Source organism: Lactuca serriola, chromosome 1 (genome assembly GCF_051521515.1).
Source record: "Lactuca serriola cultivar US96UC23 chromosome 1, Lser_US96UC23_V15, whole genome shotgun sequence".
In the NCBI taxonomy this organism is placed as follows: domain Eukaryota; kingdom Viridiplantae; phylum Streptophyta; class Magnoliopsida; order Asterales; family Asteraceae; genus Lactuca; species Lactuca serriola.
This window is the reverse complement of record NC_136408.1, coordinates 192576694-192598712: the sequence shown is the minus strand read 5'-3', so window position 1 is coordinate 192598712 and position 22019 is coordinate 192576694. Positions and strand designations below refer to the sequence as shown.

The following is a 22019-nucleotide window of genomic DNA, read 5'->3' as shown; positions in this document are numbered from 1 at the left end:
TTGAATTTCGTGTTAGTAGAATTAAGTTCATATAGTCTTGTAAAATCAGATAAAAACCCCAACTTTGTTGATAATTTAGGTTAATTTAATAGTAGATAGGTTAACTAATAAATATCGTTCCCTGAGATCGACACCCGACTTACCCGACTATTCTATGATTTTGACTAGGTACTGTAGCACCTGGATCTTGGTACATATTTCTTTCTAAGTATTTTGCATTTTTGGCCTTGGACCCGGCAAGTTGAAGGACCAACTCGCCGAGTAAAAGCGGGACGGGACGCGAGATTTAAGTGATGGACTCGACGAGTCGGGTCCCGGAATCGACGAGTAGACCCTGTCTGGACAAAAACCCTAATCCGAGGGTTTGCACCCTATTTAAACAATGTTATGTTGGCCACAACGTCCCTTATGCTCCCAGATATGACAACCCGAAATTTTCATTTATATAATTTCCACATTAAAACACTTCAAATATTAGTCAAAAACATTTCAGTACATTTTTGGCCGGATTTAAGTCCGTTTGGTGTTTTATTTTATTTTTCGTCAAACGATTAAATAAAAGGAAGTGTCGTTATTAGTGAGGTGTAACGACTAAAACGACCCAACACCTTAGCTAGGTGTTCACGGCCAAACAAGGGGTGTTTGTGCCGTAAACACCCTTTCCCCCAAGACTCATGCATATAGCATGAGTTTACACTCTTGTCCTCATTTTTACACTTCCCACTCAAGAACACCAAACTTTTCTCTCAACTATCATAAGTTCATTCTTCCAAAATCCACCAAAAATGTAAGTTTTCTTCCTTAAATTCGTTCGTACAACACTAAATCTAGTGTTTATACAACATTTCATCCATGGATTTTTGATTTTTACTTAGATCTTCAAGCATCTTCAAAACACCAAGAACACACTAGTGTTTTTGGGTCCTAAAACACTCTTGCAAGCTTCCTATAAGTAAGTGTACTCTTCCTAGCTAGTTATCTACTTAGTGTGCTTGAAAATCCATGGAATGAACCCCAAAAACCCCCAAGAACATGGGTTTACGGTATGGGAATCTCCCAAAACCGTAAACACCCCTAAATGGGGTTTTGATGCCCCAAACTCCCCTCAATGCTTGGCTAATGAACTAGGAACTTGCATGAATGATCTATGAACCACAAAACACAAAATGGATGGAGTAACCATGAGTTTATGGCAGTAAACTCATGGGTTTATGGTAGTAAACTCCCAAGCATGGTCCAAGGACCGTAAACTCCAAAAAGTGTGCCATTTCGAGCCCTAACCATTTCCTGAGCCCTTGATTCAACCCTAGGACCTTCCTTTGTGAAGCATAAGACCTTGAAGCACACCAACACGCCATTCCCATGATTTTACGGCCGTAAACTCATGGGGGAAATGGTTCAAAAACCGTAAACACCCCTAAGGGCTACCATTTGAAGTGTAAACTCCATAGTGAGGCCATACACTCCTTAGATGCAACCCGTAGCACTCCTAGCACTTGAAATAAAGTGTTTTCATGCATTAGAGTGTATTTACTTACTTAATTAGTGATTAAATAAATAATTAGATACATTTATGTATCACTACATTTTACATAGGATCTGTGGGTGTGTTCAAGTCCTCACTTGACACCTAGCATCCTACCCGGAACTTCCATCCACTCCACTCACTGCAGGTGAGTTCATACCCCTTAAATGACCTTTTAAATATTTTTAAATGATTTTATGGGGGGAGGGGGAATACCAGATGAATCCAACAAGTTATAGTATCAATCACATGTGATTTATAACTTGCAACCAAAAAGGATTTTCTATACTTTTAACTGCTTTGCCAACAAAACTGCTTTAAAGGTTTATCAAACTCATATATCATGTTAAATTGTTATAAAACTATTTCCAAACTCTTTTAAACTGATTTTGTTCTCAAACCATATCTACACTAATATATTTATATAAGTAAGACTTGAAGGACTTAGGACTGATTGCTCACCTTACTTCCTGTTCTTGTTTGATGTGGACTTAGGGTATATTGATATCTGTCCGACTGTCGTTGAATTCTTAGTTATATATTATATATATTTGTGTTGGATATAAAAGTCTTCACTTCAGTTCATTACCTTTTTGTATCAAAGGCATGCGATTAACATTTCTTTTTAACTATAATAGGTATAGTTAAGGATTACCGCTCATTACTACTATTACCATGACACTTACTATAGTTAGTACAGTTATCAGTCAATACATGTTAAATAATATGCAAAGAGAATACTATATACTATAACAGAGAACTCTCCATACATTATACCAAGAAATACATTATACTCTAATACAAGAGAATATACTAAAACAGAATGTGACATACTACTTTCCGATACGACACTTCATCGTGCTATCACTTCGTAACCAGAGTCTCCTGGAGGGAGAACGGGCATTATGTGTATAGATCTATATGTGACAGACACTCCCACATCCCGACTGCTAGCTACAGTCCGAGCCGACTAGGCCCAAGGGTGACAAAATGTCACCATACTAAGTGTGACCTGGAGGGTCATCAATTATTCGATCGTCAATCAGCATGGTTACATACGAGTTCACATTCATACCTTTAATTAACACATTAAGAATTAAAGGCAAAACAGACTCCCCGAGGTGTATTGTACATTTAATACTACCTAGAGTCTGCAATTTTATTTCATTCAGTCGGCAGTGACACTGCTGGGGTAAAACATTATTTTCCCATTACTTTACATGAATGAAGTCTAAAACTATATTTTCGTAACTGCTAGTCTCATTGGGAAAACTTTTACACACTCAAAGGATCAAACTTACAAATAACCGAGTCTTGGTAGAAGACTGCTTTACTGGAAAATATAGGATTTTCTAGGTATCACACTATTTTCAAACTTTGATAACAGCTTTTATATTACATGATTGTAAACACTTTTATACAAGCAATGAAACTAAATACTTATGAACTCACCAGCTTTACGCTGATACTCGTTATTAAAATAACTTGTATTCTCAGGTCATGAGTAGGCAGGTATAAATGCAGCTTTTGAGAAGATGGAGCACATACAAGACTCCATTTTATTTTGATTATACTTTAGGTGTCTAACAAACTATACAGAACACACTTGTATTACAATTATTATATTAATGAAATGGATGTTGTCGCTTGCTTTTACTATTATGCATTGTTATGATACTATACATGACGTCCTCCACCCCAGAACGTTTTCCGCCGTTCCCGGTTTTGGGGTGTGACACCAGAACACCTCTCATTGAAACCCTAGCCATTATTGAAGCAATCTAAGCCTTGTTAGTGGATTTTGGTGCTTGTGGTCTTAAGAAGGAAGGAGAAAAGCTTGAAGAAGCAAGTAAAGACCAAGGGAACCCGAGTTTGTGCACCTTCTATAGTTCATTGAAGGTAAAAAGTTGTAACCTTGCTCTTTCATTTGTTAGATCCCTTTTTGGGGAGATTTAGGGCTTTTATAAGCCATTTTTGATGGCCAACCATGATTGCAAACATGGTTGGGGGTTAGAGCTTCTAAATCACGTCATTAAGGGAGTCACAAGGCAGTTGGGTATTACTTTTGCACCCATGAAAGATCCCATGCATCATAAAAGCTTGTTTTATGTCCTTTTGAGCTTAAAGTCCCATGCAAGCACGTAAAGTTTGTAAATTTACATGCTAGATCAATTGTAGAAGCTTGGATCTATCTTTTGATCAAAGGTTGTACATCAGAAATCGAGGATTTAGAGTGTGGACATGACCGACTCGACGAGTCCAAGGTTTTGAGTCTCATATTTGTTGAAGGTCAAAAGAAATCAGTTGAGTGTTAGAAGGGTTGTAACCTGATAGAGAGAGTAACCCAACGCATTGGACGTAATTCTAGACCTGGAATTAATGGGACTCGACGAGTACTAGAGCAAAATCGGCGAGTCCAAGGCCATCTTCTTAAGATTGAAAATGAACTCGACGAGTTGTTCATGCAACTCGGCAAGTCGAGGACAAGACTTGTGCATCAGATGAAGGTGGACTCGACGAGTGTTCATACAACTCTGCGAGTTGGATGAGTTTCATGCGATGTTCATACAAGAGAGGAACTCGTCGAGTCAATGCCAAACTCGACGAGTTGAGACGTGGATAAGGCAAGTAAAGGGTTAGGGACTCGACGAGTTGACGGCCCAACTTGGCGAGTCGGGTCAACTTGAAGTTGACTTTGACTGGACTTGGACTAACCCTATTTAGGGTTGCACGTGCTGTGTGTTGACTTGAAGACTGTCGTGTAGGAATCGAGGAGTCAAAGGGAGTCGACTTGTACGCCGAGGATAGTTCAAACACTGCACGACATTGAGGTGAGTTACCTTCCAGTAGGGGTGGGTCTAAGGTCACAATTCCGGCCCACCAAAAAGGGGTATTTAGAAGATGATTGTCTTTGTGATAATTATCTTGGTCTGGTTATGTGTTTTGGTCATGAGATTTAACTGTATGACATGTTATATGTGTAGTAGGGATTAGCTTCCCTGACAGTGGTCCTTAGGACCTAGGGGTAGGTCAGTACCAGGATATGCCTGACTGTATGCTTATATCTGTTGTTGCATGCTAGTGGTAGGGGGTGAAATAGTCCCCAGTTACCGGTTGAAAGATACTGATGGTAGTTACCGGTTGAAAGATACCGATGGCCGTTACCGGTTGAAAGATACCGATGATGGTTACCGGTTGAAAGATACTAATGAAGGTTACTGGTTGAAAGATACCGATGATATTGTATGGTATGTGGTATGATGGGGGAACTCACTAAGATTTGTACTTACAGTTTTGGTTTTGGTTTCAGGTACCTCTTCGTCGAAGGGGAAGGAGCCGGCGGTGTAGCAGCGCATCACACACACCTGGTTTCCGCATTGAGTTTTTGGGATTGTACTCTGATTTTCCTTACTTTTGATGTCATGGTTTGAGACACAACATTAAGATTTTGTAAGGTGTTGTTTTATCGACAATGTTTTGGTAAAGTGTTTATTAAACATATTAATTTCAAAAATGAAATTTTCGGGCTTGAATTTTGGGATGTTACAAGTTGGTATCAGAGCCCTGGTTTGAGGGATTCAGACACACCCTCGGGGGTGTCTGGACTCAAACCGAGGGACTAAAAGAATTTTACAAGGAAATGGTTTTCTAAAAATATAAATTGAGTTATTTTAAGAAAGACGAAGTGTGTGATGCGTGCGACCGGTCGGGCTCAAATAAGTTTTCCCCAAGATTCCCATACTTGCTATGTTATGTTATATGGTTTTGATTCAGAGAACTGCATGCTAGAATAGGACTAAGGATCTAGGAGGATTCCTTGTGTGCCTGATATATGATTCTGAAAAATTGCATGCTAGTTAGGGCTAAGGGTCTAGGAAGGATGCCTTATATGCCTGTTGTATGAGCTGTATGCTAGGACTGGTTAGTTAGTAGTAGGATGGCCTGTGTAGGTTATGCCTGGTTTGGTTACTCAATGCACGGATGCTGCTTGCTTTGTGTTATGGGGGTTCTGGCCAACTTCAACTAACTAAGGAACGAATATGTAATAGTATCCGCAAGTTAGTTAGGGGGAGGTGGTGGGGACTCCTAGTGCAACTGATGGCGGAGAGTAGGTCGAAGAGTGCCCTAGGGAAGCCTAGGATGAGGTCAGTGGAAAGGGTATTGAAAAAAGAGACTTGGCGAAGTCGAAGCAATCCTTGAGGAAAGTACGGATAGATGTGGAAGTTAGTATGGTCCCATACTACTGAATGCAGAGTATCCATACTTGAGTCAAGGAGGGCCTAGATGGAGCCAAGAAACTTGGAAAGTGTATGTGAGCCTGACAATAGTATGTTTATTTTCAAAATGGTAGTCATGCGACATGGAGCGGGAGGTTCAGGATCCGGGTCAGGATCGGGCTCGGGTGCAGGATCCGAGCATGTGGATGATGGATTACGCGAGTTCATCGCGTCCGAGATCACGAGAGTATCCTTGATGCGACACCAGTTATCTTCGGGTCGATCAAGGAAGGGATCATTAAGCTGATGGAGGATCGCCTCCAATCGTTCAGGAGTGATCTGGCATCTGGCCGAAAGGCCAAGGGATTCGATGGTAGGCCGAAAGGCCAGTCAGGACGGGACCGCTATGGGAAATGTGGTCGGTCATATGAGGGGGCTTGTCGCACTAGGTCGGGATCAGGCTACTATAAGTGTGGCAAGGTTGGGCATTTTGGCAGAGATTGTACTGCCCCTACTCCTGCGATTCAGAAATTAGACTTGATTTGCTTTCATTGCAATCAGAGGGTCCATAAAAAGGCCAATTGCCCTAGATTGACAGCAGCAGCGGCACCGACTCCAGCGGTAGCATGGGTTGTGGATGACCGAAAGGTCAAGTCGGAGGCTCCAGTGGTTCGGAGCCGAGCATTTCAGCTGACAGCTGAGGAGGCACGCGCTGCACCTGATGTGGTGACAGGTATGATTCCTTATTTATGCTTTTATATTATGTCGCTGCGATTCTAATATATTATGTGCCCTGCTTAGGATCGTTCAATGTGAACGGTATCCCAGTTTAGGCGTTGTATGATTCGGGTGCCACCCGATCATTTGTCTCTCTTACGCTTAGCAAGAAGTTTCCTGAGTCTTCGGGCATGTTGGATTGCCCTCTAGAGGTCGAGATTGCGGACAACCGGTCTGTGCGAGCATCAGAGGTCTACTGGGATTGTGTTCTGCGGCTATTCGAGGAACGTTTCCTAGTGGACTTGGTTCCCATACCTTTGCAGGGGAACAAGTTTATTATTGGTATGGATTGGCTGAGCCTCAATGGGGAAATGATCGACTGCACGCAACAGTCAGTGCAGATCAGGACCCTTGGTGGGGGAGAGATGGTGGTTCAGGGTGAAAGGCCACAGCAAGGACTAGCCTTATGTTCGGCAGTAAGGGCTAAGCGCTACCTCCAGCAGGGTTGTGCATGTTATGTCGCCTATGTTATGGATACCCGGGAGGCGGGAAAGGTGACGGTGGGCGATGTGCCCGTGGTGCGAGAGTTTACGGACGTATTCCCCGAGGAGTTGCCTGGGATACCTCCGGAGAGACAGGTGGAGTTCAGGATCGACCTAGTCCCTGGTGTGGCTCCAATATCCAAGGCACCGTATCGGTTGGCTCCTCCTGAGATACAGGATCTGTCTACACAGCTGCAGGATCTGTTAGACAAGGGGTTCATTAAACCGAGCAGTTCACCCTGGGGAGCCCCGATTCTGTTTGTGAAGAAGAAGGACGGGTCGCATCGGATGTGTATAGATTATCGGGAGCTGAATAAGGTGACGGTGAAGAACCATTACCCACTCCCGCGGATCGATGATCTCTTTGACCAGCTACAGGGAGCATCTTGGTTCTCCAAGATTGATCTGCGTTCAGGATACCATCAGATGAGGGTCAGAGAGGAGGATGTGTAGAAGACTGCCTTTCGGACACGTTATGGTCACTATAAGTTTGTGGTGATGCCTTTCGGGCTCACCAATGCTCATGCCGCGTTCATGGATCTCATGAACCGTGTGTGCAGACCGATGCTGGATCGGTCTGTGATAGTTTTCATCGATGACATCTTGGTCTATTCCAAGACACGAGAGCAGCATGAGGAGCACTTACGGGAAGTTTTGAGTACTTTGAGGAGGGAGAGCTTATAGGCTAAGTTCTCCAAGTGTGAGTTTTGGTTGCGCGAGATGCAGTTTCTTGGGCACCTTGTCAACTAGAACGGGATTTCGGTAGATCCGGCCAAGGTAGAGGCCGTGATGAGGTGGGAGGTCCCGAGGTCTCCATCCGAGATTCGGAGCTTCTTGGGACTGGCAGGTTACTATCGGAGATTCATTCAGGATTTCTCCAAGATAGTCGTGCCCCTGACCAGGCTGACAAGGAAGGTCGTGGTCTTCCGTTGGGGGCCTGAGCAGTAGGCTACATTTGAGACATTGAGGCAGCGATTGTGCGAAGCGCCGGTCTTAGCTCTGCCAGAGGGCATGGAGGATTTCGTTGTATACTGCGATGTGTCCGTCTCGGGTTTGGGCTCAATATTGATGCAGAGAGGGCACATCATTGCTTACGCTTTGAGGCAGCTGAAGCCTCATGAGGCGAATTACCCAACGCATGATTTGGAGCTGGGGCCTGTTGTATTTGCCCTCAAGATTTGGCGGCATTACCTCTATGGGGTCTGGTGTACCATCTTCACGGACCACAAGAGTTTGAGGTACCTCATGGACCAGCTGAATCTAAACATGAGGCAACGTCAGTGGTTGGACGTGGTGAAGGATTACGATTGCGAGATCCTTTACCATCCGGGGAAGGCCAATATGGTGGTTGACACGCTCAACCGCAAGGCAGTGCCGATCAGGGATATATGTCTAAGGATGACAGTGGTGACTCCGCTTTTGGAGCGGATTCGGGAGGCCCAACAGGAGGCCATGAAGGAGGAACATCAAAAGAGCGAGCGGATAGTGGGGCAGGTTTCCTCCTTCGACTATGACAACCGAGGACTACTTACACTACACCGTAGGGTGTGGGTGCCGTACCACGGGGGTGTGCGCCAGGTTCTGATGGAGGAGGCGCACAAATATCGATTCTCCATTCATCTCGGGGCGATGAAGATGTATAGGGATCTTTATCTCGACTATTGGTGGCCCTGTATGAAGCGGGATGTGGCATTTTACGTGGAGCAGTGCTTGACCTGCAAGAAGGTCAAGGCCGAGCATCAGAGACCTCACGGCAAGATGCAGCCATTGGATATCCCACTGTGGAAATGGGAAGACATTACGAGGGATTTGATCACAAAACTTCCTAGGACCGCGTGGGGAGTGGATTCGATTTGGATCATCGTCGATCGGTTGACCAAGAGCGCCCACTTTATTCCGATTCAGGAGAGTATTTTGGCCGAAAAGCTGGCCCACATCTATATCAGGGAGGTGGTGGCGCGGCACGGGGTGCTAGTGTCGGTGATTTCAGACAGGGATGTTCGGTTCACTTCCAGGTTTCGGAAGAAATTCCACGACGAGTTGGGCACTCGTCTACATTGCAGCACCGCCTTTCACCCACAAATGGATGGCCAGAGCGAGCGGACCATCCAGACTCTGGTGGATATGCTGCGGGCGTGTGTGTTAGATTTTGGAGGTAGTTGTGATACTTACCTTTCGTTGGCTGAGTTCTCCTACAACAACAGCTACCACGCGAGTATCGATCGTCCTCCCTTTAAGATGTTATACGGGAGGAAGTGCAGGACCCCAATATGTTGGGGCGATGTAACATCCCGAAATTCAGGTTCAATCATTTAACCCTTCATCTTTTCCAAGTTTTCATATTAGGTCCCTTTATGTTAAGAGCCAAGTTTGTGAGTACGATGGGCGTATAAGGAGTATGCTACACGTACTCGCGCGCTTAATTTGTATGCGGTTCCATCCGGATACGCTGGGCATAACTAAGGTTACGCCGGGTGTAACTGGCCCAGACTCAAAACCCTAATATGACTTGAGGGCTATAAAAGGAATGAGATGGTCTTGTCCCTCAGCCACCATCTTTCAGAAAGAAACCCTAAGAGAGTATTTCCTTCGTTTTTAGCTTGGGAGTGAGTGTTCTAAGCTTCAAGTGTCATTCCAAGGTGGTGAAAGAGTAGAGGAGACCATTGTAGAAGCTAGAAGCGGGTGGACAAGTGTGGATCTGAGGACTACAAAGGTTGGAGCTTCTTCCTGAGGTAAAAAGTTCAGATCTTGCCTTGTAGTTTGTGTGGTGTGCTTCTTGGACCAATTTCTAGGGTTTTTGGTCCCAAGATGGAGACTTTATGAGCAAATAGACTCCATTGGCCTAGATGTATCAGATTCCAGGACTATATGAGTTGTATGTTCATAAAAATGCAATCTTAGACGTGAATGTTGAGCCATGCATGAGATCTAGACTTTTGGAGGAGAAAGGAAAGGTGTTAGAAGGTGTGGGGAACCTTTATAGCCATGCAAAGGCTTAAAGGTTTCGACTTTATGGATTAAGAAGTATTAAAATGGCCAGATCTGGAATATGGGGTTATGTATTAATCGTTTAAGACATTAGAATGAGGAAGTAAGAAACTGGGATGTACGCTGGGCGTAATCCCAGTACGTGTCGCGTAGTGGATCGCGTCCCCCGTTTCTGGAATGCAAGGGTATGCCCCGCGTACAAGAGCTGGTACGCCTCGCGTACTGCTTGCTGTTGACTTTTGTTGACTTTTAGGGTTTTGGTCAACATGTGGACTATCGAGTCAGGGAGGGGTGAAATGGTCTTTTACCCTTCTGTGGGATAGTGGAAAAGGGTGTAGCATAGCCTTGGAAGCCGTTAATAATTAGAATGATTATTAGTTGTGATTAGGCGGGGCTAGGTCGTCGTTTCGAGATTCAGAGATATCGAGCACGTGAGATTCTAGACGTCATACGAGGTGAGTCTTCTCACTATACTGTACCTGGAAAGGTACCTATGTGTGACCGGAAGGTCTGGTGTGCTATGAGATATATGCGTTACATGCTATGAGTTGTCTGTTTCGTATGCGCTATGTATGTGATATATATGCTATGTTTGATATGGGCCGGAAGGCATTATGATATGGACCGGAAGGTCAGGGAGTTATGGACCGGAAGGTCAACACGGGTAGGACCGGAAGGTTTACCGGGTTGGAACGGAAGTCCCCTGAGACACATGGACCGGAAGGTCGTGTGAAGTATGGCCTGGAAAGGCGTATGTTTGTAAGTGGTATTTTGGGGAACTCACTAAGCATTTATGCTTACAGTTGTTGTGTTATGTGTTTCAGGTACTAGTGAGGACCGTGGGAAGGCGCCGGTGTGACTCGTACACACTAGAGAGAGGATTTGCTTTTTGTGATCTTGGGATACGATATGTTTTGGTAACTATTGTTGGATAGTTTTGAAAATATTTTATGTGAAAATGGTTGTGACACAAATGAATTTTTTTTTTTGAAAATTACGTTGTTACAAGTTGGTATCAGAGCCTTGGTTTGAGAGAGTCGGATGCACCTTCGGGCGTAGCCGAACTCAAACTGAGGATTTGAGGAAAATTTCAAACGATAAAAACTAAATTTTTCTAAAAAGCAACAGATTTTGAGACAACCAGAGCAGAGCAGTGTGTACGGTCAGTCAGCACCCGAACGGTGAAACCCCCCAAATGTCCTTATGTATGTGTTATGAAATATGATATGTTATATTATGCATGCTAGAGCTGGCTAGGTATTCATATTAGGACTAGAGTGGCCTGATTTTGTGATGCCTTAGCCTAGGAAGGAATGTACTGCTATGTGATGCTTGTGAGCGAGTAGGTAGCAGTGAGGGGCTTATGAGAGGTCTACCGAGGAGTAGCCTATGCCAGTGAGATATAGAGTACTTGTGACTTGGGATCCAAGGATGAGGACTTAGGGTGAATACTGATGTGGTGTAGGCGGTAGTATAAGGGTCCGTACTACCGAAGACACCAGAGCAGTGTGCACTCTAGGTAAGAATCCTTTGGGCACTAAGGAACAAGTAGGGTCGAGATTTCGAGTGTGAGCATGCTCGAATGAGTCTTTGATATTATTATATTATATTTCAGAGACATCATGGTTGGGACACGCCACACACCTGAGACGAGCGGTGTGAGTGACGAGGAGCTTCGTCAGATGATCCACGATGAGGTGGCTGCGGCGATTAGGGCCGAGATTCCGGAGATGTTTGGGTCTATCAAGACCACACCGATGGAGACTTTTGATGAGCGGTACGCCGCGGTGACTGAGGCCGCAGCCGTTGCAGCTACAGCAGCTGCGGCTGCTGCCAGGCCACAGGGAGGTGACTCGTTGTTGTTCCGGGAGTTCAGCAACACGAAGCCACCCGAGTTTGATGGGACGCAGGATCCGATCGTTGCGATGAGATGGATTGGTGACATTGAGGGATGCTTCTATACGTGTTCATGTCCGGAGCACCTGAGGGTACGGTTCGCTTTGAACCAGCTTCGCTTGGGAGCGAAGGATTGGTGGAATTTCGTGACAGCGAACTTCACTCTTGCAGAGATTTAAGCGGTGACCTGGGAGAGGTTCACCACCATGTTCAGAGACGAGTATGTTCCCCCGATGGAGAGGGAATGGCTGGTTTAGGAGTTCTTGACCCTCAAGCAGGGTAATGATTCGGTTCCTGTGGTCACCCGGAAGTTTCATGAGAGGGCGATGTTCTACCCTTAGCAGGTGTCTACTGAGCAGGCACGGATGAGCCGGTATTTGGGCATTCTGAGGAGGGACATTCGGGAGTTCGTGTCGAACTCGACATACCAGACATTTGCTGAGCTCCAGGCAAATGCCCGGAAGAGGGAGATTGAGTTGGAGACTCAGGCCAGGGAGGAGGCCGAGTCTCAGAGGATGGATCGGCGGCCGGCTCAGTCTCAGCAGGCAGCCAAGCGAACCAAGTCCGCTGATTCGAGGACTGGAGGCCAGAAGGGCCGCACTTGCGGGAAGTGCAGCAAGGGTCACGAGGGGGCCTATCGATCAGTTGCTTGCTACAAATGTGGCAAGGAGGGGCATATCGCGAGTGATTGCACCAAGGGATTTATGGTTTGCTTCCATTGCAACCAGACCGGCCATCAAAAGGCCGAGCGCCCTCAGCTACACCAGGGATCAACGCATGGATCTGCGCCTGCTGCTAGGGTTACCGAGGTTCGACCGGTGAAGGCCGAGGCTCCGAAGGCTCATGGGAGAGCTTTCCAGTTGACTGCGGAGGAGGGCCGAGCGGCGCCCGATGTTGTGGCTAGTATGTATTCTGTATTTTATCTTTTGTTTGAGATATTGTGCTTATATGATGATATGCGTAGGTACTTTTCTTGTGAGTTCTGTACCTGCTTTGGTATTATTTGACTTGGGTGCGAGTCGGTCATTTGTTTCCTTGGCATTTAGTCAGCACATTAGTATCCGTCGAGAGGCGTTGAGTCGACCTCTGCGAGTTTCCATAGCTGATGAGCGAGCAATGTATGCTTCGGATGTGATTCGAGGGTGTATCCTTGAGATCTTCGGTGTGGAGTTCCCGATAGATCTGGTCCTGATTGCGATGGGGGACGTGTGTGTTATAGTGGGCATGGATTGGTTGAGCCGATTTGGAGCTGTTATAGACTGCGAGCGTCAGTTGGTGACGATATGAGACCCCAGTGAGGGAGTGCTTACGGTCTATGGCGAGGGGACCCGATGTGGGTCAGCGTTTTGTTCGGCTGCCAGGGCGAGACAGAGTTTGCAGCAAGCCTGCAGTGGATTCGTAGCCTATATGATGGACACACGAGTGGCCGCAAGGAGGCCAAGTTCGATTGATGAGGTTCCGATAGTGTGCAAGTTTCCAAATGTTTTTCCCGAGGAACTACCGGTTGTGCCTCCCGAGAGGCAAGTGGAGTTCCGTATCGATTTGGTTCCGGGAGCAGCACCTATCGCCAAGGCGCCCTATCGCCTCGCGCCGCCAGAGATGCAGGAGTTATCCTCACAGCTTTAGGAGCTGTTGGGAAAGGGGTTTATTAGACCGAGTAGCTCGCCTTGGGGAGTGTCGATCCTTTTTGTCAAGAAGAAGGATGGTTCACACCGGATGTGTATTGATTATCGGGAGTTGAACAAGTTGACGGTCAAGAACCGTTATCCGTTGCCAAGGATCGATGATCTATTCGATCAGTTGCAGGGGCGTCTTGGTTCTCCAAGATAGACTTGAGGTCAGGTTATCATCAGATGAGGGTTCGGGATGAAAATATCCAGAAGATAGCATTCAGAACTCGTTATGAGCATTACGAGTTCGTGGTGATGCCTTTTGGGCTCACCAACGCACCAGCTGTGTTCATGGATCTCATGAACAGGGTGTGCAGGCCGATGCTGGATCAGTCGGTGATTGTATTCATTGATGATATTTTGGTATATTCGAGGTCTAGAGAGAAACATGAGGAGCATTTGAGGGAGATCCTTGAAGTTCTGAGATCGGAGAGGCTGTATGCCAAATTTTCCAAGTGTGAGTTCTAGTTACGAGAGGTTCAGTTCTTGGTACATCTCGTCAACCAGAATGGTATATTGGTTGATCCGGCCAAGATTGAGGCAGTCATGAGGTGGGAGGTGCCGAGGTCACCCATCGAGATCAGGAGCTTTCTGGGATTGGCCGGCTATTATCGGAGATTTATAAAGGATTTCTCCAAGATCGCCGTGCCACTTACCAAGATGACCCGGAAGGGTGTCGCTTTTTCCTGGGATCTGGAACAGCAGACCTCATTTGAGACACTTCGCCAGAAGTTGTGCGAAGCCCCGATGCTCGCACTCCCGGAAGGGATGGAGGATTTTGTGGTGTACTGCGATGCATCAATATCCGGTTTGGGAGCGGTGCTTATGAAGAGGGGGAATGTGATAGCATATGCTTCGAGGCAGCTGAAGCCTCATGAGTCGAGGTATCCCACCCACGATCTGGAGCTGGGGGTTGTGGTGTTCGCCCTCAAGATCTAGCGTCACTATCTGTATAGGGTTCGATGTACCATATACACGGACCACAAGAGTCTGAAGTACTTGATGGATCAGCCCAACCTGAATATGCGCCAGAGGAGATGGTTGGATGTGGTAAAGGATTATGATTGTGAGATCCTGTACCACCCGGGCAAGGCTAATGTTGTAGCCGATGCTTTGAGCCGTAGGGCGGAGAGCGCCCCGATTCGAGACGTTTGTATGAGGTTGACAGTGATGAATCCGGTGTTGGACACTATACGAGAGGCCTAGGCAGAAGCAGTGAGACCGGAGAACCGCAAAAGGGAGCGGGTGATCGGGCAGGTATCAGAGTTTGTTACCGATAGTCGAGGACTTATGACTTTTCAGGGCCGGATTTGGGTACCGTTTGTGGGCGGGGTGCGTACCATCTTGATGGAGGAGGCCCATAGGTCGAAGTTCTCGATCCATCCCGGGGCCACTAAGATGTTCTTGGATTTAAATAAGGAGTATTGGTGGCTCTGTATGAAGAGGGATGTTGCATGGTTCGTAGAGAGGTGCTTGACCTGTCACAAGGTTAAGGCCGAGCACCAGCGTCCGCATGGTAAGCTGCAGCCGTTAGAGATCCCCGAGTGGAAGTGGGAACAGATTACCATGGATTTTATCACCAAATTGCCAAGGACTGCTAGGGGTGTCGATGCAATTTGGGTGATTGTGGATAGGTTGACGAAGAGCGCTCACTTTCTTGCTATCAGTTAGAGCTCTTCTGCTGAGAGGCTGGCAGAGCTGTATGTGAGGGAGGTGGTATCGCGGCATGGAGTTCCGATCTCGAATTTTTTAGATCGAGATGTGCGATTTACTTTCAGATTTTGGAAGAAATTTCACGAGGATTTGGGTACGAGGCTGCATTTCAGTACCGCATACCACCCACAGACGGACGGACAGAGTGAGCGGACGATTCAGACGCTTGAGGACATGCTTCGGGCGTGCGTTTTGGACTTAGGCGGAAGCTGGGACACGTATTTGCCCTTGGATGAGTTTTCCTACAACAACAACCATCACTCGAGCATTGGTATGCCACCTTTTGAGCTGTTGTATGGGAGGAGGTGTCGGACCCCCATATGCCGGGGAGAAGTAGGGCAACGAGTGATGGGTAGTACAGAGATTGTACTCTAGATAACAGAGCAGATTCAACAAGTACGACAGAGGTTGTTGACCGCTCAGAGTCGCCAGAAGAGTTATGCGGATAGGCGACGGTCTGAGCTCGAGTTCCAGGTCGGTGATTTCGTGCTCCTGAAGGTATCTCCTTGGAAAGGAGTGATCCGATTTAGGAAGAGGGGCAAGCTGGGGCCCCGGTATATTGGGCCGTTTAGAGTGATTGCGAGAGTAGGCAGAGTAGCATATCGTCTGGAGCTACCTGCGGAGTTGAGCCAGATTCATGATACCTTCCACGTGTCTTAGTTGAGGAAGTGTATAGCCGACGAGTCGGCGGTAGTGCCTCTGGAGGATATTCAGGTGGATGCGGTCCTGAATTATGTCGAGAGACCAATCGCGATTCGAGATCGGAAGATCAAGGTTCTGAGGAACAAGGAGGTGCCATTGGTGCAGGTTCAGTGGCAGCATCGGAAGGGGTCCGAGCTGACGTGGGAGTCAGAGTCAGAGATGCGGGAGCAGCATCCGGAGTTGTTTTCGGTATAAGACTCCAGGGACGAAGTCTGGTTCTAGTGGGGGAGAATTGTAACATCCCAAAATTTAGGTTCAACCATTTAACCCTTCATATTTTCCAAGTTTTCATATTAGGTCCCTTTATGTTAAGAGCCAAGTTTGTGAGTACGCTGGGCGTACAAGGAGTACGCTACGCGTACTCGCACGCTTATTTTGTACGCGGTTCCATCCGGGTACGCTGGGCGTACCTAAGGTTACGCCGGGCGTAACCGGCCCATACTCAAAACCCTAATATGACTTGAGGGCTATAAAAGGAATGAGATGGTCTTGTCCCTCAGCCACCATCTTTCAGAAAGAAACCCTAAGAGAGTATTTCCTTCATTTTTAGATTGGGAGTGAGTGTTCTAAGCTTCAAGTGTCATTCCAAGGTGGTGAAAGAGTAGAGGAGACCATTGTAGAAGCTAGAAGCAGGTGGACAAGTGTGGATCTGAGGACTACAAAGGTTGGAGCTTCTTCCTGAGGTAAAAAGTTCAGATATTGCCTTGTAGTTTGTGTGGTGTGCTTCTTGGACCAATTTCTAGGGTTTTTGGTCCCAAGATGGAGACTTTATGAGCAAATAGACTCCATTGGCCTAGATGTATCAGATTCCAGGACTATATGAGTTGTATGTTCATAAAAATGCAATCTTAGACGTGAATGTTGAGCCATGCATGAGATCTAGATTTTTGGAGGAGAAAGGAAAGGTGTTAGAAGGTGTGGGGAACCTTTATAGCCATGCAAAGGCTTAAAGGTTTCGACTTTATGGATTAAGAAGTATTAAAATGGCCAGATCTGGAATATGGGGTTATGTATTAATCGTTTAAGACATTAGAATGAGGAAGTAAGAAACTGGGATGTACGCTGGGCGTAATCCTAGTACGTGTCGCGTAGTGGATCGCGTCCCCCATTTCTGGAATGCAAGGGTATGCCCCGCGTACAAGAGCTGGTATGCCCCGCGTACTGCTTGCTGTTGACTTTTGTTGACTTTTAGGGTTTTGGTCAACATGTGGACTATCGAGTCAGGGAGGGGTGAAATGGTCTTTTACCCTTCTGTGGGATAGTGGAAAAGGGTGTAGCATAGCCTTGGAAGCCGTTAATAATTAGAATGATTATTAGTTGTGATTAGGCGGGGCTAGGTCGTCGTTTCAAGATTCAGAGATATCGAGCACGTGAGATTCTAGACGTCATACGAGGTGAGTCTTCTCACTATACTGTACCTGGAAAGGTACCTATGTGTGACCGGAAGGTCTGGTGTGCTATGAGATATATGCGTTACATGCTATGAGTTGTCTGTTTCGTATGCGCTATGTATGTGATATATATGCTATGTTTGATATGGGCCGGAAGGCATTATGATATGGACCGGAAGGTCAGGGAGTTATGGACCGGAAGGTCAACACGGGTAGGACCGGAAGGTTTACCGGGTTGGAACGGAAGTCCCCTGAGACACATGGACCGGAAGGTCGTGTGAAGTATGGCCTGGAAAGGCGTATGTTTGTAAGTGGTATTTTGGGGAACTCACTAAGCATTTATGCTTACAGTTGTTGTGTTATGTGTTTCAGGTACTAGTGAGGACCGTGGGAAGGCATCGGTGTGACTCGTACACACTAGAGAGAGGATTTGCTTTTTGTGATCTTGGGATACGATATGTTTTGGTAACTATTGTTGGATAGTTTTGAAAATATTTTATGTGAAAATGGTTGTGACAAAAATGAAAATTTTGTTTTGAAAATTACGTTGTTACAGGCGAGGTTGGCCAGAGGGTCATGGGGAGCACCGATGTAGTGCTCAAGACGACAGAAAGGATTTAGCAGGTCAGAAGTAGGCTTCAGACTGCTCAGAGTCAGCAGAAAAGCTATGCCGATAAAACCTGGATTTCCAGGTCGGGGATATGGTTCTCCTGAAGGTGTCGCCATGGAAGGGCATTATCCGATTCAGGAAACGGGGCAAATTGGGCCCCAGGTACATTGGACTATTCAGGGTTATAGCGTGGGTGGGCAAGGTGGCGTATAGGCTGGATCTGTCAGCCGAACTCTGTCAGATACACAACACTTTCCATGTTTCTTAGCTGTGAAAGTGCCTGGTGGATGACTCAACAATAGTGCGCTTGGAGGACATTCAGGTTGATGACAGCCTGAATTACATTAAGCGGCCTGTGGCAATCCTCAACTGGAAGTCGAAGGATTTGAGGAATAAGAGGGTGGAGCTCGTGAAGGTGCAATGGCAGCACTAGAAGGGCTCGGAATAGACTTGTGAGCCGGCGGACGAGATGATGGAGCATTACCCAGAGCTGTTTCAGGAACGAGCAACAGACTTCGAGGACGAAGTCTAAAATAAGTGGGGGATATTTGTAGCACCTAGGTCTTGGTACGTATTTTTTTCTAAGTATTTTTCATTTTTGGCCTTGGACTTGGCGAGTTGAAGGACCAAGTCACCGAGTAGAAGCGGGACGGGACGCGGGATTTAAGTGATGGACTCGACGAGTAGACCCTGTCTAGACAAAAACCCTAATCTGAGGGTTTGAACCCTATTTAAACAATGTTATGTCGGCCACAACGTCCCTTATGCTCCCAGAACACCTCTCATTGAAATCCTAGCTGTTATTGTAGCAATCTAAGCCTTGTTGGTGGATTTTGGTGCTTGTGGTCTTAAGAAGGAAGGAGAAAAGCTTGAGGAAGCAAGTAAAGACCAAGGGAACCTGAGTTTGTGCACCTTCAACAGTTCATTGATGGTAAAAAGCTGTAACCTTGCTCTTTCATTTGTTAGATCCCTTTTTGGGGAGATTTGGGGCTTTTATAAGCCATTTTTGATGACCAACCATGATTGCAAACATGGTTGGGGGTTAGAGCTTCTGAATCACGTCATTAAGGGAGTCACAAGGTAGTTTGGGACTGCTTTTGCACCCATGAAAGGTCCCATGCATCATAAGAGCTTGTTTTATGTCCTTTTGAGCTCAAAGTCCCATGCAAGCACGTAGAGTTTGTAAATTTACGTGCTAGATCAATTGTAGAAGCTGGGATCTATCTTTTGATCAAAGGTTGTACATCAGAAATCGAGGATTTAGAGTGTGGACATGACCGACTCGACGAGTCCGTTCCTGGGACTCGACGAGTCCACGGTTTTGAGTCTCATATCTGTTGAAGGTCAAAAGAACCCAGTTGAGTGTTAGAAGGGTTGTAACCGGATAGAGAGAGTAACCCAACGCATTGGATGTAATTTTAGACCTGGAATTAATGGGACTCGACGAGTACTAGAGCAGAATTGACGAGTCCAAGGCCATCTTCTTAAGATTGAAGATGAACTCGACGAGTTGTTCATGTAACTCGGCGAGTCGAGGACAGGACTTGTTCATCAGATGAATGTGGACTCGATGAGTGTTCATAAAACTCAGCGAGTCAGATGAGTTTCATGCGATGTTCATACAAAAGAGGAACTCGACGAGTCGAGACGTAAATAAGGCGAGTAAAGGGTTAGGGACTCAATGAGTTGACGGCCCAACTCGGCTAGTCGAGTCAACTTGAAGTTAACTTTGACTGGACTTGGACTAACCATATTTAGGGTTTCACGTGTTGTGTGTTGACTTGAAGACTGTCGTGTAGGAATCGAGGAGTCAAAGGGAGTCGACTTGTGCGCCGAGGATAGTTCAAACACTGCATGACATTGAGGTGAGTTACCTTCCAGTAGGGGTGGTCTAAGGCCATAATGTCGGCCCACCAAAAAGGGGTATTTAGAAGATGATTATCTTTGTGATAATTATCTTGGTCCGGTTATGTGTTTCAGTCATGAGATTTAACTATATGACATGTTATATGTGTAGTAGGGATTAGCTTCCCTGACAGTGGTCCTTAGGACCTAGGGGTAGGTCAGTACCCGGATATGCCTGACTGTATGCTTATATCTGTTGTTGCATGCTAGTGGTAGGGGTGAAATAGTCCCCAGTTACCGGTTGAAAGATACCGATGGCAGTTACCGGTTGAAAGATACCGATGATGGTTACCGGTTGAAAGATACCGATGAAGGTTACCAGTTGAAAGATACCGATGATGGTTACCGGTTGAAAGATACCGATGAAGGTTACCAGTTGAAAGATACCGACGATATTGTATGGTATGTGGTATGATGGGGAACTCACTAAGCTTTGTACTTACAGTTTTGGTTTTGGTTTCAGGTACCTCTTTGTCGAAGGGGAAGGAGCTGGCGGTGTAGCAGCGCATTACACACACCTGGTTTCTGCATTGAGTTTCTAGGATTGTACTCTGATTTTCCTTACTTTTGATGTCATGGTTTAAGACACAACATTATGATTTTGTAAGGTGTTGTTTTATCGACAATGTTTTGGTAAAATGTTTATTAAACATATTAATTCAAAAATGAAATTTTCAGGCTTGAATTTTGGGATGTTACAGGTACACTGCCTAGGTGCAATTAGTTAGTTAAGGTAGCTAGGTTATTAATATTAAAATTATGTGTAGCTACTTGCACACATCAAGTTTTTGGAGCCGTTGCTGGGGAACGACTTATTTGATAATTTATTTATTTGATTTAGATTAATCGATCTTTTTTTGTGGGGTAAAACCTGCAAAAAGTTACTTTTCCAGCTTAGTTTTTTTATAGTACTAGACTCACGACGTGAGTTCAGTATTTTTTCGTTTTTTTCGTTTTTCTTTTCTTTTTGTTTTTCTGCGACAACACGAGGTGGTAGCCTTTACCACGTCGTGGTGGACAGTCAGTAGGAAGTTTTTATTTAGTTTTTGTTCAGTTTTACGTTTTTGTTTTTTTTTTATTTTGTAGGAGTTCATGACCAGAGGCTCTAACACACCGTTGGTGCCACCACTTGAAGATCCAGAGTCGTCCCTTCACAAAAAGAAGGATAAGAACGTGAAAGAAGATCAAACACCAAAAAAAGACACCCTTACAAGAATTCAAGTCAGTGTTCTCAAACATGTCGGGGAAGAAAACGGAAGAGTCGAGTTCATCTTCAAAAAACAAGAGCAAGGTTGAAAACTTAGATCAAATACCTTTCCCAACCGAATCCGAGTACGACTCCGAGACTGAGTTTGGACTTTATACGAGTGAACCCAAGAACGAGCCAAGAAACGAGATAACAAACATTGAAGAAATGTCAATGGGAGCTTACAAGAAGCGAATTCGAGAAGATGTTGGTCCAAGTTTAGTACAACCAGCGATACCTGCCACTGCCACATTCGAGCTGAAGGGACGTATCCTGACTGCACTTAAGGATATCCCATTTTATGGGAAGGATCATGAGAATGCATTTAAGCATCTAGATGAGGTCAACGACATTGTTGACTACTTTAATGTCCCGAATGTCAATAGAGATACCATCTTACTAAGGATGCTACCAGTCACCTTCAAAGGAGCAGCAAAAGACTGGTTGAAAGCACTTCCTCCTGGTACAATCACTAGTTGGGCTCAAATGCGTGAGTAATTTCTAGATCAGTTTTGCCCACCTTCCAAGATAGCTAAACTCAAGAAGGAAATAGCCAACTTTGAGCAACAACCGGGGGAGTCACTATACGAACCTTGGGAGCACTACAAAGGGTTGTTAAGGAATTTTCCTCAAGATGATCTAAATGTTCAACAAGAGATGTTTATTTTCTATGACGGGGTCAATGTAATGATGTAACATACACGTTCTGAAATCGTGTATTGTATTTATTTGAAGTGAATAAAATTGAGTGTTGAGTTCTAATGGATAGTTTTTACTAAAAATGAAGTAAAAGTATGTTTAGAATCACTCATAAAATATTGGAAGTCTTATTAGATTCCAATTAATAGCCAAATAGTGAAATTTAACAAAAATATAAAATTTGGAATAAGTAAAATT

The 22019-nt window shown here is 45.5% G+C and overlaps 1 non-coding gene across 1 annotated transcript; it reads right to left on the bottom strand.

Moving 5' to 3' along the window:
- Window positions 1–21656: 21656 nt before the first annotated feature.
- Window positions 21657–21763, bottom strand: LOC145080815 (small nucleolar RNA R71). The gene has a single exon (XR_013695398.1). It is a non-coding gene; the product is annotated as a small nucleolar RNA R71 (small nucleolar RNA).
- Between the last annotated feature and the right edge of the window lie 256 nt (window positions 21764–22019).